Source organism: Salarias fasciatus, chromosome 7 (assembly GCF_902148845.1).
Source record: "Salarias fasciatus chromosome 7, fSalaFa1.1, whole genome shotgun sequence".
NCBI lineage: Eukaryota > Metazoa > Chordata > Actinopteri > Blenniiformes > Blenniidae > Salarias > Salarias fasciatus.
The window spans coordinates 32799061-32817177 of record NC_043751.1 but is presented as its reverse complement, the minus strand read 5'-3'; the positions used below and the strand labels follow the sequence as shown (position 1 = coordinate 32817177).

The following is an 18117-nucleotide window of genomic DNA, read 5'->3' as shown; positions in this document are numbered from 1 at the left end:
TGAGTTTGGTCCTCTTGTCCTGAAACACAGGATTAACTCCTCCCCCTGACTGTGCCCCCTGTGTGTGTGAGTGTGTGAGTGTGTGTGTGTGTGAGTGTGTGTGTGAGAGAGAGTGGGCGTGGCCACACCGGGAAGCGGCTCAGAACCTGTTCTGACCTCCTCACAGCCACTTTTTAGACCCTGAAACTTTGAACAAAGGAATTTGGGGCCAACAAACTGAAATACTGTGTTTTTGGGCTCCTGAGGCTGAAATGACGGGACTGAAAAACAGCATATGTGCCCTTTAATACGGGTTTTATTCAACTACAAACTATGATCCCAGACCACAAATTAACTTCTGTTTAATTGATCTTTTTCTATCATCCTGGTAGTTTTATGTCATTTTTCTTTTCATGAATTTTATTTATTTATTTATTTATTTTTCAGTCGCGTGTGTGTTTTCACACTGTTCCTCTGGTGGGGTGAACTGCTCAGCTCTTAATTATCAATCAGCACTCGGTTCTTCCTTCCCCTCAGTTCTCTCTGACTCACAGTCATCCCTTCATTTGTCAATGCTTCTTTTTTCGTCAGCCTAATGTGTGTGTGTGTGTGTGTGTGTGTGTGTGTCCAGGGAGACTTGGTGCTGACTGTCATCAAGACCAAGGCTCAGTGGCCGGCCTGGCAGCCGCTCAACATGTACGTTTCCTTCAGTGTTGCTCTGTGGATGCTGTGTCGCTGTGGTGCAGTGGACCGCACGGCTCAGCCGGGTCCCAGCAGGGTAAACCTTCAGCCATTGAACTCGGAAAACGATGGCGCTTCAAACACATTGACGTACCTGAAACGAGAGCTCTGGAACCAGCGCCGAACGCTCCGGCTCTTTGAGACGCTTCAGGAAATCCATGAGAACCCACGGACGGGTTTTTCTAGCTTGAAACGACGGCTAGCTGCTGAGATGCTACATGCTAACATTGGGCTGAGCAGCGGCGTCAGACTGAGCTGTGAGCGACACACTGCACCAGCGCTTCAGTCCCAACACACAAACACAGCTGTCCGTGCACCTTTCCTACTTCACAGTGCGTGCAGTGTGTGTTGCGTGCAGTGTGTGTTGCGTGTGGGTCCGTGCAGTGTGTGTTGCGTGTGGGTCCGTGCAGTGTGTGTTGCGTGTGGGTCCGTGCAGTGTGTGTTGCGTGCAGTGTGTGTTGCGTGTGGGTCCGTGCAGTGTGTGTTGCGTGTGGGTCCGTGCACTGTGTGTTGCGTGCAGTGTGTGTTGCGTGTGGGTCCGTGCAGTGTGTGTTGCGTGTGGGTCCGTGCACTGTGTGTTGCGTGCAGTGTGTGTTGCGTGTGGGTCCGTGCAGTGTGTGTTGCGTGTGGGTCCGTGCAGTGTGTGTTGCGTGTGGGTCCGTGCACTGTGTGTTGCGTGCAGTGTGTGTTGCGTGTGGGTCCGTGCACTGTGTGTTGCGTGCAGTGTGTGTTGCGTGTGGGTCCGTGCAGTGTGTGTTGCGTGTGGGTCCGTGCAGTGTGTGTTGCGTGTGGGTCCGTGCACTGTGTGTTGTGTGGACCCTCCAGAAAAACACAGCAAAAAGTCTTGCTGATGCGAACTTAAATCCCAGATTATTCGAGCTAAAATGCTTGATTTTGCAAATGAATATGCAGGTTTTTATGTCACTTTATGCAGTGAAATTGCAGACAGTTTTGAAGTATGCTGTGAAATATGCGAAGGTTACCCACAATCTATCTATCTATCTATCTATCTATCTATCTATCTATCTATCTATCTAGTGCACGGGCGCGTACACACACACACACACACACACACACGACTAAATCACATTCATTTTATATTCGTTTGTTATTTATCTTAAATTGTTAATCACCAATGCTCATCAATGGAACACACACACACACGCACACACTTTATCTCAGGTTTTAGCAGTGGTGTGTGTGTGTGTGTGTGTGTGTGTGTGTGTGTGTGTGTGTGTGTGTGTGTGTGTGTGCGCAATTGCTAAACCCTGTACTAAAACGGTCCATGCGGTGTTTCAAATGAACTGGTTTCCTTGTTAGCTGGTGACTGACTTCCTGTAGCACTTCCTGCTGCTGCTCGTAGCCCAGATGTTGAAATCAGACTCATTAAAGGTCTGAACGGCTTTTTGTCTGGTTTTTAACATCTACCAGCAACAAGGGACGTGAAAGAACCCCAGTCGCCAGTTAATAGGGAAACCAGTTCTTCCAGAACCCCGGCTCCTCTCCGGGTTCTGGACACTCCTCCTCCGCTAGCTAGCTGCTGCGTTCAGCAGCGGAGACAGCTGGACTCAGGAGACACTCAGGAGACACTCAGGAGACACTCAGGAGACACTCAGGAGACACTCAGGAGACTCGAGAAGGAAGCGTGGACAATTTGCACGAAGGAACGCTCTCAGACAGCTGATCCGGCTCTCATCCTTCACTTCAAAGAGCCGTTCAAACGAACGACTCGTTCATTGAACGTCACAGCGCTTCAAACGAGACATTTCTCTTTTTTTTCGCGGTAAAAGTGAGATTATTGTGGGAATTATGCGCCCTTTTGGAAAATATGTGGCCTCCGCATAATCAGCGGCAAAAGGATGATTTATGCGTGAATTCATGCGATGGCATAATTGCGTTTTTCTGGAGGGTCTAGTTGCGTGTGGGTCCGTGCAGTGTGTGTTGCGTGCAGTGTGTGTTGCGTGTGGGTCCGTGCAGTGTGTGTTGCGTGCAGTGTGTGTTGCGTGTGGGTCCGTGCAGTGTGTGTTGCGTGCAGTGTGTGTTGCGTGTGGGTCCGTGCAGTGTGTGTTGCGTGCAGTGTGTGTTGCGTGTGGGTCCGTGCAGTGTGTGTTGCGTGCAGTGTGTGTTGCGTGTGGGTCCGTGCAGACATGTACTGATGGTGGTTCTGTCCTCCAGGAGAGCCCCTCCCTCAGCAGAGTTCTCAGTGGACCGAACACGACACCTCATGTCCTTCCTGACGATGCTCGGTCCGAGTCCCGACTGGAACGTGGGTCTGTCGGCGGAGGACCTCTGCTCGCAGGACTGCGGCTGGGTCCAGAGGCTTGAAGCGGACCTGGTTCCGTGGGACGCTGGCACCGACGGAGGAGTCACCTACGAGGTTATTCACCCCTTCCTTTTACCTGCAGCCAATCAGAGCACGTGTTCCGCTGAGGAGCACTTCCCAACCTGTGGCCCAGGTCCCATTTTAGGGACACGCCAGAGATGTTGCTGTTGTTCTTGAGGGTTCTGTCTTTCAGTGCCGGTCCACAGACAGGTGACAGACCCATCCATCTGTCCATCTGTCTGTTTTTCTGGGGTAAGCAGTCTGAGCAGGTCACTGGGCCCAAGACTCTTCTTCCAGCTCTTCCTGGAGGGTCCAGAGGTGTTTCCAGGCCAGCTGAGAGACATAGTCTCTCCAGTGTGTCCTGGTCTTCCCCGGGTCCTCCTCCCGGTGGGACATGTCCAGATGTCCTCCCAGGGAGGCTCCAGGAGGCTCCATCCTGAAGAGGAGCTGAGCTCCTCACTGCTCCGCTCCATGTGGAGGAGCAGCAGCTCTACTCCCAGCTCCTCCCTGCTGACGTAGCTCCTCCCCCTGGTGACATAGCTCCTCCCTGGTGACGTAGCTCCTCCCCCTGGTGACATAGCTCCTCCCTGGTGATGGAGCTCCTCCCCCTGGTGACATAGCTCCTCCCTGGTGACGTAGCTCCTCCCCCTGGTGACATAGCTCCTCCCTGCTGACGTAGCTCCTCCCCCTGGTGACATAGCTCCTCCCTGGTGATGGAGCTCCTCCCCCTGGTGACGTAGCTCCTCCCTGGTGACAGAGCTCCTCCCCCTAGTGACATAGCTCCTCCCTGGTGACGTAGCTCCTCCCCCTGGTGACGTAGATCCTCCCTGGTGATGGAGCTCCTCCCCCTGGTGACATAGCTCCTCCCTGGTGACAGAGCTCCTCCCCCTAGTGACATAGCTCCTCCCTGGTGACGTAGCTCCTCCCCCTGGTGACGTAGCTCCTCCCCCTGGTGACGTAGATCCTCCCTGGTGATGGAGCTCCTCCCCCTGGTGACATAGCTCCTCCCTGGTGATAGAGCTCCTCCCCCTAGTGACATAGCTCCTCCCCCTGGTGACGTAGCTCCTCCCCCTGATGACGTAGCTCCTCCCTGGTGACGTAGCTCCTCCCCCTGGTGACGTAGCTCCTCCCTGGTGATGGAGCTCCTCCCCCTGGTGACATAGCTCCTCCCTGGTGACAGAGCTCCTCCCCCTAGTGACATAGCTCCTCCCTGGTGACGTAGCTCCTCCCCCTGATGACGTAGCTCCTCCCTGGTTACGTAGCTCCTCCCCCTGGTGACGTAGCTCCTCCCTGGTGACAGAGCTCCTCCCCCTAGTGACATAGCTCCTCCCTGGTGACGTAGCTCCTCCCCCTGGTGACGTAGCTCCTCCCCCTGATGACGTAGCTCCTCCCTGGTGACGTAGCTCCTCCCCCTGGTGACGTAGCTCCTCCCTGGTGACAGAGCTCCTCCCCCTAGTGACATAGCTCCTCCCTGGTGACGTAGCTCCTCCCCCTGGTGACGTAGCTCCTCCCCCTGATGACGTAGCTCCTCCCTGGTGACGTAGCTCCTCCCCCTGGTGACGTAGCTCCCCCCTGGTGACAGAGCTCCTCCCCCTAGTGACATAGCTCCTCCCTGGTGACGTAGCTCCTCCCCCTGGTGACGTAGCTCCTCCCCCTGGTGACGTAGCTCCTCCCTGGTGACGTAGCTCCTCCCCCTGGTGACGTAGCTCCTCCCTGGTGACAGAGCTCCTCCCCCTAGTGACATAGCTCCTCCCTGGTGACGTAGCTCCTCCCCCTGGTGACGTAGCTCCTCCCCCTGTCTCTATGGAGGAAGCTCATTTCAGCCGTTTGTGTTCGGGATCTGGTCCTTTCAGTCCTGACCCAGACTCGGGACCAGAAGTGAGGGGGGGCGTAGACTTCAGCCAGAATTTGGGATCAATAAAGTAACTGATCTCTCTCTGGACTGACCCCTGAATCCAGATCTTACAGCTCAGTTCCTTCTTCAGCAAGATGGACGATACGACTGCATCACTGCAGATGTTGTCAGTCTGTCCTCCACCCTTCCTCCACCCTCCTGTCAGTCTGTCCTCCACCCTTCCTCCACCCTCCTGTCAGTCTGTCCTCCACCCTTCCTCCACCCTCCTGTCAGTCTGTCCTCCACCCTTCCTCCACCCTCCTGTCAGTCTGTCCTCCACCCTTCCTCCACCCTCCTGTCAGTCTGTCCTCCACCCTTCCTCCACCCTCCTGTCAGTCTGTCCTCCACCCTTCCTCCACCCTCCTGTCAGTCTGTCCTCCACCCTTCCTCCACCCTCCTGTCAGTCTGTCCTCCACCCTTCCTCCACCCTCCTGTCAGTCTGTCCTCCATCCTTTCCCCACTTGTGAACAAAACCCTGGGATATTTGAACTCCTCCACTTGGGTCAAGGTCTCTCCACAGACCTGGAGAAGGCAGACCACCTTCTTCTGGTCCAGGACCAGGGCCTCGGATTTTGAGGTGCTGATCCTCATCCCCATCACTTAACACTTAGCTGCAAACCGCCCCAGTGCATGATGGTCCAGGTTCGATGAAACCAACAGGACAACATCATCTGCAAAAAGCAGAGATGAAATCCTGTGGCTACTGAACTAGACCCCCTCCAGCCCCTGGTCCCTAAACCGGACCCCCTCCAGCTCCTGGTCCCTAAACCGGACCCCCTCCAGCTCCTGGTCCCTAAACCGGACCCCCTCCAGCTCCTGGTCCCTAAACCGGACCCCCTCCAGCCCCTGGTCCCTAAACCGGACCCCCTCTAGCCCCTGGTCCCTAAACCGGACCCCCTCCAGCCCCTGGTCCCTAAACCGGACCCCCTCTAGCCCCTGGTCCCTAAACCGGACCCCCTCCAGCTCCTGGTCCCTAAACCGGACCCCCTCCAGCTCCTGGTCCCTAAACCGGACCCCCTCCAGCTCCTGGTCCCTAAACCGGACCCCCCCCAGCTCCTGGTCCCTAAACCGGACCCCCTCCAGCCCCTGGTCCCTAAACCGGACCCCCTCTAGCCCCTGGTCCCTAAACCGGACCCCCTCCAGCCCCTGGTCCCTGAACCGGACCCCCTCCAGCCCCTGGTCCCTGAACCGGACCCCCTCTAGCCCCTGGTCCCTAAACCGGACCCCCTCCAGCCCCTGGTCCCTGAACCAGACCCCCTCCAGCTCCTGGTCCCTAAACCGGACCCCCTCCAGCCCCTGGTCCCTGAACCAGACCCCTTCCAGCCCCTGGTCCCTGAACCAGACCCCTTCCAGCCCCTGGTCCCTAAACCAGACCCCTTACAGCCCCTGGTCCCTGAACCAGACCCCTTACAGCCCCTGGTCCCTGAACCAGACCCCTTCCAGCCCCTGGTCCCTAAACCGGACCCCTTACAGCCCCTGGTCCCTAAACCAGACCCATTCCAGCCCCTGGTCCTTAAACCGGACCCCCTCCAGCCCCTGGTCCCTAAACCGATCCCCCTCCAGCCCCTGGTCCCTAAACCGGACCCCCTCCAGTGCCTGGTCCCTGAACCAGACCCCCTCAAGCTCCTGGTCCCCGAACCGGACCCCCTCCAGCTCCTGGCTGCTCCTAGAAATTCTGTCCATAAAGATTCTGAACAGAACCGGAGACAGAGGGCTCCCCTGCCGGACCTACCGCCGGCAATGTGGACCAGACTCGTACTCCGGTCCTACAGAGACCGGACGGCCTTGAACAAGGAGCCCTAGACTCCGTATTCCTGAAGCCCCCCCCCACAAGACACCATGAGGGATGCGGTCCAATTCCTTCTCCAAGTCCACAAAACACACGTGGACTGGTCGGGGGAACCACCACCCCCCCGTCCTCCAGCACGGTGTTGTTTATGGACAGACGGTGACTCGAACAGAAGTCCAGTCACCCTGCACCACTCGGGTGTCCTCTCAAGCTGAAGGTCCGGTCCAGTTCGGCCCTGCGGGCAAAGCCCCGACCCCCGGCTCCACTGTGGGGCCCCGGAGGCGCCATCCTGGGCCACGTCACGGTCCTTGACTTGAACTTTCTCATGGGGGCTGGGGACCAACTCTCAGTCTGGCCCATCACCCAGACCTGCTGGCCGTGGGACACCCTTTTCTTTCTTTTTTCTTTTTTTTTTTCTTTTCCCAAAATCTTTTTATTAAGAGGAAACAATAAACATAACATAACACCAACACAGGAAACTAGATTCATACAGTTTCATACTATGTAAACATTACAACCCCCCCTCAAAAAAGAAAGAAAAACAGTCCCTCCCCATCCCAGAGACAGGCTCAGTATCATCACATCTGCAACAGCAACAGAAATGGTTATTTGCATGGTCTCATCTCAGGAGTGGGCACACCTTCAGCCGGGCAGCGCTGACAAACCCCTGAAATAAGAAATAATGGCTGCCGTTTGTCAACAAATGTGTCTGTACACCCTCTAACGGTGTATTTCATTTTTTCGAGTTTCAGAAAGAGCATTGTGTCCTTCAGCCGCAGTGAAGTTGATGGATATTGAGGTGATTTCCAGTGCAACAACAGACAACGTCGAGCTAATAAGGACGTGAAGGCAACGATATCTTTCTGTACCTTAGTTAAAGCAACAGAGGCACTGGGAACCCCCAATACAGCAATCAAAGGACACGGTTGTAAAACCACCCAGTGGACATAACAGTAAAATAACTAGTCCAGGAATCATGCAGATTGGGGCAGAGGACGATGACAGGGGGATCCTGGCGTTTGTCACATTTGTCCTCCACCTCTGGATATATTTCAAAAAGTCTTAGTTTTGAAAAGTGGACCCTGGAGACCCTTCCAGGGCAGGAAGCCCCGGGCAACTAATCTCCTGGGGTCATGCGGGCCAACTCCCCCACAGGTCAGGGAGGGGGGACATAAAGACAGAATCTAAATTATGGACATGAACTCAGTTTTTAAGTGTTGAAGAAGTGGAACCAGACGAACCTCACTGCTGATCGATCCAAACCAGCTCTGACCGGCTGCCTGCTGCTGCTGCTTGATGAGGACCATCACACTCCTCAGTCGTCCCACAGTCAACATCAGAGCGTCCATGTCTCTCTCTCTCTCCCTCTCTCTCTCTCTCATGGTTCAGTCTCCCAACCAGCCCACTGTGCCTCAGGAGAAGATCCGACCTCTGACCAGCCTGGACCACCCTCAGAGTCCGTTCTACGACCCGGAGGGTGGAGCCATCACCCCGCTGGCCCGGGTGGTGGTGGAACGCATCGCCAGGAAGGTAAAGTGTTTGAGTCCCGACACAGCCGTTACTGTCACCGTCTTGGTTCAAGGTTGTTTCTTCTCATTGTAAACTTTTCCTGCTTTTTCCTGAGAGGTAGAAGCTGAACCAGTAACGGCAGAACCGTCCAGAGCAGCGTCCCCAAAATGCTTCACAACAAAATGAAGTGAAAAACAGTCATATCAGACAGCATGGGACGAGAGAGGGAGAGAGAGAGAGAGAGAGACTTTGACTTTTCAACAATCCTTTATTTAAACAAGGTAAGGTTGTGTCAAGTCGTTACCATGTACAAAACACCGAATCAAAAGAGATTAAATAAATACAATAAAAAAAAATAAAAAGCCAACCATCCTCTGCCACAAGTTACAGCAAAACATCTGCAAAAGTTGTTTGTATCTCCAATAGAGAACAGGACACCTTCGTAATCCCAAATATGTTTAAAAGTCTCTAAGTCCTCCATTCTAGAGTAGTACCTGTACTGGAACTGTATGTGAGCCCTGACAAGCTGCTGGAACAGCAGCAGAGCATCACATCTCCCTTCTCCCTTGATCTTCTCCTTCCTGTTTAGGTAAATTGCCATCTTTGCCTGTCCAAAAATGAAGTTCAACAACCTCCCCTTTCTGTTCTTATTCTTCCTGTAAGAAAAACCAAAGATGAACATTAACTCAGTAAAATGCTCCTTGAACCGGCTCACTGAAGTGCTGAGTGCTCTGAACAGTGGAGTTCATCTGGAACACTGGGCAAAACAGTGAAAACGGTGTCTCTCATAGAACAGAAAGGACAACCATCTGGAACCGAAGGACTGATCACTGACACAAAGGCATAAACTGCTAAAATCCCCTGTAAAACACACCAGTGCAAATCTCCAACATTTTTTGTCAATGGTGGTTTATAGAAAACATTCCAGGCTGGTTTAACCTCTGGTTACACTTTCAGAAAGGCTCTCCATGGTGTGTCTGCCCTTCCTTTGAGTTTTTCTCTGTTTAAGGCCTTCACACACCCCTGGTAAAGACCTTTCCCATTAGCAGAGTCCAGAGACATCCACACACAGCCGCTGAGCAGAGGGTCTGCCATGCCACAGTCTGGAAGATTTGCTTTGATCGCCACCCTAGGAAAAGGATCAGAAGCGTCAGGTGTTACTTGACCGTTAGACCACTGTTGCAGGAGCGTCCTGTCCTCCTTAGAAAACGTCCTCCTGAACTTCTCCAGGATGGCACCAACAGTCCGGACAGACCGGACCTCCAGCCTCTCTGCCAGGGCCTCAGCCTTGTCCAGGTTTTCTCCAGCCAGCTGCAGCAGATGTTGAACTGTTGTTACTTGTTTCTGAAAAAAAAAAAAACTGCAGACATTAAAGAGGCGTCTTTCCATGCTGTTCCCAGGTGTGCTCCTTGGAGTATGGGTTCCTTAAGCAGCCAGTGCAGAGATGTCGTGGAGTCCAGTCTGCTCCCCTCCATCAGCCTCCACACTCTGACCACACTGGCATAGAAAGGTGGCAAACAGTCCACATTTAGATTGGTCCAGTCAAAGCAAAACAGTGTCTTATCAAAACCCACATTCCCAACCTGACCAAAAATAAAACCTGCAACTGGCCTCCATGGTAAAATCTCAGAACCATAGAGGTAACTCTGTAGAAACTGTAACCTAAAGGCAGCCTTCCTGCTGAGCAGCTGAACCAGCCCCTGTCCTCCTCCTTTGAGGACCCAGTGAAGCTTGTCCCAGAAGAAGTCAACGATGGAACTCTGAACACTCCGTAACAAATCCTGTGGAGGTTCTAGAACAGCCAGCCGATGCCAAAGCGTGGAGGCCACCAAGTTGTTAATGAGTGTGCGCCCCCTATAGGACATCCGGGGTAACAGCCAGTGCCGTTTTTTTATTCTGCCTTCCATTTTTTCTGCAACTCCTTCCCAGTTTTTCATAACCTCCCTTTGGTTACCAAGATGCACTCCAAGATATTTAATCGCATTTCTCCTCCGACAAACTCCACCAGGTAAACTTGGCTCAGGACCGCCCCATTCTCCAACCAGCAGAGCTGCGCTCTTGTCCCAGTTTACCTTGGAGGAGGACATTTTTCTAAAAGAAGAAGTAATGTTCAGCAGCCTCTGGATGTCCTCAGTGTCAGTGATGGCCACCATGATGTCATCTGCATAAGCAGAAAGGTGAAGTGGTGAAGCATCCTGCCTGAGTCTGACCCCCCTCAACTCATTCCTGATCTTAACCAGCATTGGTTCAATGGATAAAGAATACAGCATACCAGACATTGCCCACCCCTGTCTAATGCCCCTCCCAACAGAGAAAGGAGCACATAAACCACCATTGACTTTCAATATACTTTCAATGTCAGAGTAGAGAGTCTTAATCATGGCTACAACACTGGGGGAGAGACCAAATGCCTGTAGGGTATCCCAGAGGTACTGCTGCTCCACCCTGTCAAAAGCCTTTTCTTGATCTATTGAAATCAGACCAAATTTCAAACCCAATGAACTAGAGACGTCCAAATAATCTGGAATTAGGGATATATTATCCCTTATTGATCTGCCGGGGATACAATATGACTGATGGATATGAGTGACATGCTCTACCACCTTTCTCAGCCGATTGGACAGCACCTTGGACAGGATCTTGTAGTCAGCACACAACAGACTCCCAGGCTCCAGTTTCTGATCTCCAACAGGTCACCTTTCTTCGGTAGGAGGGTGAGGACCGCTCTCCGACAGCTGAGGGGTAACTTCCCACCAGTCAAACTGTCTCTGATAACTTCCAGCAGATCCTCCCCGATTGTGGACCAGAACGCTTTGTAGAAGTCCACAGGTAGACCATCCAGGCCTGGAGACTTGCCGTTCTCCATCCCACTGAGCGCCATTTGTAGCTCCTGTAGTGTCAGTGGCCGCTCGAGGTCTGCATTGTCCTGCGCTGACACCTGTGGCAGGTTTTCCAGGAAGGAGTTGGACATCAGCAGATCCTCTCTGTTCACTGATGTACAGCGCTGAGAAGAAGTCCACAGCTCTCCTCCTGGTCTCCTCTGGCTCTGTCAGATCCCTCCCATCAGCTGATCTCAGGCAGTGAATCAGTCGCTTCTGACCATTCTTCTTCTCGAGGGAAAAGAAGAACTTAGACGGAGCATCCATATCAGCCATATTTTGGAAGGGATATCGGACTAGCGCCCCCTGTGCTCTAAGCCCCAGCAGATCTGCTAAAGCTGACTTTTTTGCTTTGTAGGCCTGAAAATGGCCTGAATCTCCTGTGGAACCACATAGTTCTTCAAACTCCAGTATCTCCATCACTAGATCTCTGACTGATTTTATGATCTCTCGAGTGACATTGAAATTATACTGGTTACAAAACTGCTGGATTTGTAATTTTCCAATATCCCACCATTGCAGCAAGGAGGAAAACTGAGGCTTTCTGGACCTCCACTGCTTCCAGAAAAAAAAATCAAACACTTTTTAAAATGGCCGTCATTGATTAAAACAGTATTAAAATGCCAATAAGCACTCTTGGCTCCTACCCCTGTAATAAAATATTTCCCATCAGCAGACAGTGATCCGAAAACCCCACTGGACTTAAAGTGCAGGAATTAAATATCTGGGCATGATGTTTAAAAGAACAGAGTCTGTCCAACCTGGCCAGGGAGACCTGATTGTCCTTCATGTGTGCCCAGGAGTACTGCCTGCTGTCGCCATGCTCAGAGCGCCACACATCAGTCAGCTCATACGTCTCAACGATCCGGTTCAGCTTCCTCCTCGACTGCACATTCGGTTCCAGATGGTTTCTGTCCAAGTCAGTAACAATTAAAGTCACCTGCACAGATCAGAAAATCCGTTAAAACACAGGTTGAAAGTGCATCGGCTAGATCCTCTAAAAAAACACAGCGCTCACCAGGGTTAACTGGTGCATACACATTTAAAAGGGTCAGGGTACAGTCCTCATATTTTGTTGTGACTTTCAATAATCTTCCTTCTACAACTTCCTCAACCTCATAGGATGATGGCAGAAAAGACTCTGAAAAGAGAATTGAATTCCTGCACTGACTGAACATGATGTCTCCACCCCACTCCCTCCTCCAGTCAGCAACATTATCAGCATTACTGTGGGTTTCCTGTGCAAAGGCAACGTCAATATTCTTAGTTTTTAGGAGCTCGTAGAAAACTGCTGTCTTTCTAACATCTCTGGCCCCGTTTAGATTTAAAGAAGCAAACCTAAAACTGCTCATGGTCAGAAGAAGTGCAGCAAGGAACCAGAAAAAATGTGTGAAACACATTTTTATCTGTTTTGATTTACTTTGAACCATCATTAAGTTGTAGTTTCACCTTTTGAACCAGTTTCTGAGGCGGTAAACCTCTGGTCTCTCCAGTCCCTCAGGACCCCCCCCCCCCCCCCCCCCCCCCCTCCACCCCCCTCCCACCCCCCCCCCTCCATCCCCCTCCACCCCCCTCCACCCCCTCCACCCTCCTCCACCTCCGGGAACCCCCTCCACCCCCCTCCACCCCTGGAACCCCCCTCCACCCCCCCCCCCCCCCCCTCCACCCCCTCCACCCCCCAGTGCTTTACAACAGTTGTGACAAGTGGAACAAAGCTGTGAGAAAAACCATCCGTGAGAAAAAAAAGGTGGAAAACCAAAGTTTTCAGAGGAAACGCTCGTTCACTCACCAGACGCTCACCATGCGCACGAGAGAGAGAGAGGGAGAGAGAGACAGAGAGAGAGAGAGACCAGTGTCCTCTGACAGACTGTCCTGGTCCCTCATGTCTCTGACTGTAGCTGCTCCTCTGTGAAGACACACTCTTGACAGAGACAAACTGGTGTGTGTGTGTGTGTGTGTGTGTGTGTGTGTGTGTGGTGTGTGTGTGTGTGTGTGTGGTGTGTGTGTGTGTGTGTGTGTGTGTGTGTGTGTGTGTGTGTGTGTGTGTGCGTGCGTGCGTGTGTGTGTATACACAGGGGGAGCAGTGTAATGTGTTGCCTGACACCATCGATGACATTGTAGCAGATTTTGGACAAGAGGACAAGGAGGAAGGTACAACACACACACACACACACACACACACACACACACACACACACACACACACACACACACACACACACACAGAGAAAGCTCAGAACGCTCTGTATGAGGAAACTCGATGCATTCGACTAGAGGTGTCCCCGACTAAGAATTTCCATAGTCGAATCTGATTCGTCCGATTCTGCCAGTAGTCGACTGATAGTCGAATCTATCATCTTGTTTGGCGGGGGGGGGGGGGGGGGGCTGCAGAGGACTACAGAGCACTGCACGGGGAGTCGGAGCAGCGCAGCTCAGTGCAGAGCGGTGTTCACACAGCACAGGGAGCGTCGGGGCGCCTGTACCCACAGCGGCCCTGATTGCACTAATAATAATAAAAAATACAAATAATTAAAAAAAAAAAGAAAAAAAGCGCAGGCAGGTAAAACAACACTTATTTTTTTCCTACACACTGAAACACAGACTGGAACAAAGTGTCGGTGACTCTAAACATCAAACAGATGAAGTATAGTTCAAATGAGCAGAACCAAACCCTCTGCTAACAAACGGGCTCCAGCATGTCATTTATTTATATCTATAATCTCTGCAGATAAGATCACATTTTTTGGCTAAACAGTTTCTCACATTATCTGCTCAAATTAAATGAAAGGCTTAATTGCACTGTGTCGGTCCGTTTCAGCGCAGCATCCACGCAAAAACAAACACTAAAGTAAATAGAATGAGCCTTTTAGATCAATAAAAATAATAATATAATAATAACCTAAAATATTACAATTAAACGAAGTAAAAGTCAGCATTAAAAATGAGAATTGAGTAACAGAACCGTCTTTTATTAGCCCAGTTATCTGGCTACTGACCCGTTTAATGTGGAAAGCCATGTTGTTGTGAAGTGAGATGAAAGGACACAATCTGCATTTGACTTTTTTTGGATCATCTTTGACTTGGTCTGAAGTTCTGTTTTTTTCCGACATTGTAAGACTTTTAAAGTTCAGCCAAATCACCACCGAGACGCTGCTCTGTGACGGAGCTCTGCGCAAAATGGGACTGTGCCACTCACCATGGTGGTTCATTCACAGACACTAAATAGAGAGAATATTGAATAAAACTACAAGTTAAGTAAATTTTTCCACAGTGTATTTGATAGGCTAACATGTATATCAAATAGGCTTTATATCATGTTTATTTGGGGGAAAAAACCAAGCAATTCTATGTAAAATCAGTCATTCAGCACCCCCGTACAGCTGGAATGGAATGGTCCTCGTTTAATAACCACATTTTTTCGATGCTTCCACTGCGTGATTGGCCGTCGAATCAGGCCCCTTCCAACGAATCGTCGAATCGTCGACTATCTGAGGACACCCCGACATTCGACACATTTTGAGTTTTCTCAGCTCTCTCAGGAGTTTGTTGATAAAACCTGGATTTTCTAGTTGAAGCCAAAGTTCTGAAAACGTGAATCTTTTTGTTTTCCTCTTCAGGATTTTCCTGTTGAGAAAACGATACACGTCTTGCTTTAAAAATGTAGTTTTCTGCCTTGGCACAATAAACTCTTGTTGAATAAACATAAATGTGTGTATTTTCACCCCCTGAAGTTCTCTTGAGGCCAAACATCGATTATCTTTCTGTGACGGTAGATAATTTGATTAAAGGTATAGTGGACGACTTTCTTGAAAAAAGTCGAAGCCGAACGTCTGTTCCTGGCGCCAGACCGTCCTACCCGCTCTGCTGCTCCTGCCAGCGCTGACGGCGTGACGCAAGCATTCCTGCAGCGTGACGGACGTGTCGGAGGACCGATAGCTGACGCCGGCATCACGCCGTTCATTGGCTGAAACCTCGTCCATTGTACCTTTAAGTAAATTAACATATTCTTGTTGAATTAGCAAAGTAATGTGTGTCTGTTCTGTTGTGAGTTCTAGTGAGGCCACCTACAGGATCTGGCTTCCCCGCCAGGCATTTCCACTTCAGCGTAAAGTCATTCAAAACGTATTTACTTGGCAAAGCTTTGTTTTATTGCACATGTAACCTCGACTGTCCAAAACAACGGTGCTGTAGTGACATTCAACAGGAAATGAACCAGAGATTGTTCTTTTCATAACTATTACCATCTTCAAATGGAACTCTCTGTGGCACTCAGTCAAAGACAGAATATGAGCAGCGCTCACTAAAACTTCAATACAAACGAGATCAGTGCATTTTAAATTAAATAAAGTTCAGAGTGACCCAAAGGTCCCAGAGCTTGAAAGACCAGCGTCTTTACTCCAGAGACGCTGACCTGAAAACACATCTGTAAAACAACAATAAGACCATGTCTGAGGAAGATCGAACCATCAGACATGTTAACCTGTTCACACAGTGTAGAAGACATCATCTGCTGGGAATCCGTTACGTCTCTCAGTCCTGCCCTGCCCTTTATTGTAGTTCCTTACACACATTTGTAGGTCTGTGTCCTCTTTCTGTCGCTGCCTGTCTCACTTCTGTTTGTTGACAATAGTAAAAAAAAAAGCAGAACAGCTTTAAAAACTACGTCACATCAAGTTTTTACTGATGTCTGAACTTGGATCAGTGAAAACCCAAAGCCTGTTCGACATAAAGTGTTTGTGCTGGAGATTAAAGTGATATTCCTGCATGACACAAGTCAGCCTCCAAGCTGAAACAGGAAGATGTACCTGCTGCCTTACGGTCCAGGTTGCCTCCGTCTCCCGCCACTGTCCCGAGGATCTCTGCAGTCTTTACATTAACGTTACATTAATGTGTGTCAGTTTCATAGATTTTCTCGTTCTCTCCTTCTCCATCTTTGCGTCTGTCTTTCGCTCCTGTTCTTTGTCTATTCTCCTACTCTCAATATATCATCCTTACTCTGAATACATTTTCACTAAGTGATTGCATACCTGGGAAAAACTACAGGTGCGCTGTTCGTACTGAACCGCACACCTCACACACGATGGGAAGATTAATATCTTAGTGGCTTCAACGTCGATGAGCGAAAAACAGACAACTAGTGGACAAGAGACCCGTGTGCGTAAAATGACTGAGTGAAAAGCAGAGTTTCAGACAGACGGAGTTACTGAATCCTTCCTGTCAGTCATTCTGTCTCACTGTTTGTGTCTTATTTTAGTTTTTATCTGTGTCCTTCAGATTTTCAGTGTCTGTTTCTTGGTCTCTGTTTCAGTCTTTCTGGTGCGTTGCCATGCTGCGCGGCATTTACGGCGGGGCAAAAAGTATTTATTCAGCCACCAACTATGCAAGTTTCCCACTTCAAAAGATGAGAGGCCTGTAATGGTCGTCATGGGAAAACCTCCACTGTCAGAGACAGAATGAGAGCAAACATCCAGAAAATCACATTCTCTGATTTTTAAAGAATTCATTTACAGCATTATGGTGGAAAATAAGCATTTGGTCTCCAAACCAGCCAGATTTCTGTCTCTACAGAGCTGTAGCTTCTTCTTTCAGAGGCTGCTCCGTCCTCCACTCCTTACCTGTCTGAACTCATCAGTACGAGGGGGGACCCAAAAGTTTCCGGACTGATTCTATTAATAAAAAAATACAATGAATTTCCGACTTTGGCCGCTAGATGTCGCTACAGGATAGCCTCATGCATAACTGTGCCAGGTTGGTCTTCCCCCGTGAAGCGGTCAGCTGACAGTCACTGTTTGTGTTGACAGAGTGACCACCCCGCTCTTCGATTTTTCAAGATGGCGGATATCCACGGATATGTGCTCTGTCAAAACATTTAGTTTTTTATTGGGAAAACAGCGGCAGAAACACTCACCATGTTGCAGACATTCTTTAAGAAGGATTCTCAGGGTGTCTGAGTGGTTTGGGCCCTTTAAGAGTAATCAGATTACATCAGGAAGACCAGGCACGCAGAGGACAACAATCCACTTCCAGAACAGAGGAAAACCTCACAAAAACTGAAGAAGACGTCCTGGTAGATCCACGCAGGACTTTTGATGACACTGCAGATCTGATGGGAGTATTGTAGAGATCCAGACTGATGATCCTCAGGCGGTATTAGAAGCAGTGAGACGAAGGCTCCGGAAATGTCCTCATCATAGCAGACAGCAGACCACAGGACGCCCCGTTACGCACAGAAATAGCACCAAATGTTGTGCGTAAAGCATATTTTTGGACTAAAACCGTGACCAGCCAGCCTCCCCACCACCATATTCCCCTGATCTGGCCCCGGGCGACGGCTTTTTGTTGTCAAAGATGAACTGGAGCGGCAGCGGAAAGGTAAGACAGGCGTACAGGCGGGGGGGGAGGATCGAAGTTCTATCTTTCCGGCACAGTTACGCACGGTCATGGCGACTCTTCTGAACAGTGAACATCTCGGGTGCAGCGTTGTATTCAAGCCAAAGGAGAGTGTTTTGAAGGTGACAGTTTTCAAATAATTGTGAAGATTAAAAATAAAAAGTTATAACCACAGTCCGGGGACTTTTGGGTCCCCCCTCGTATAAAGACACCTGTCCAAAACCTGCAGGTGAGCCCACCTGCTTCGCTGCTTTATAATCTCCTTCACGCCGCCGCCGATACGGCGAGGGCCTGGGGAAAACTGCAGCCTCTGGTAACTACAGGTGGGCGCCGTCTGCTGCCTCATCAACAGTCATAACTGAAACAACCCTTTAGGTGGAGACAAGCTACGACTGTAAGAACACACCGACCAGGTCAGAAAGGTCTCTGAGGAAGGAAAACATCCAGAGTCCAGCGGTCAGGGAGACGAAGGAACGCAGGTACAGTCCGTTCAGTGCCGGGCTGTCAAACCTGGAAGAAGCCTGAGCACGTGCACGAGCGTGCTGAAATGTAACACATAAAGTCTTGTTGTTTGGACAAGGAAGGTCTATTTAGACGAACCGTAGAGAGCTGC

The 18117-nt window shown here is 50.5% G+C and overlaps 1 pseudogene; it reads left to right on the top strand.

The window, feature by feature from the left end:
* LOC115391842 (spondin-1-like) overlaps positions 1-18117 on the top strand; it is a 69191-nt pseudogene that overhangs the window by 40685 nt on the left and 10389 nt on the right.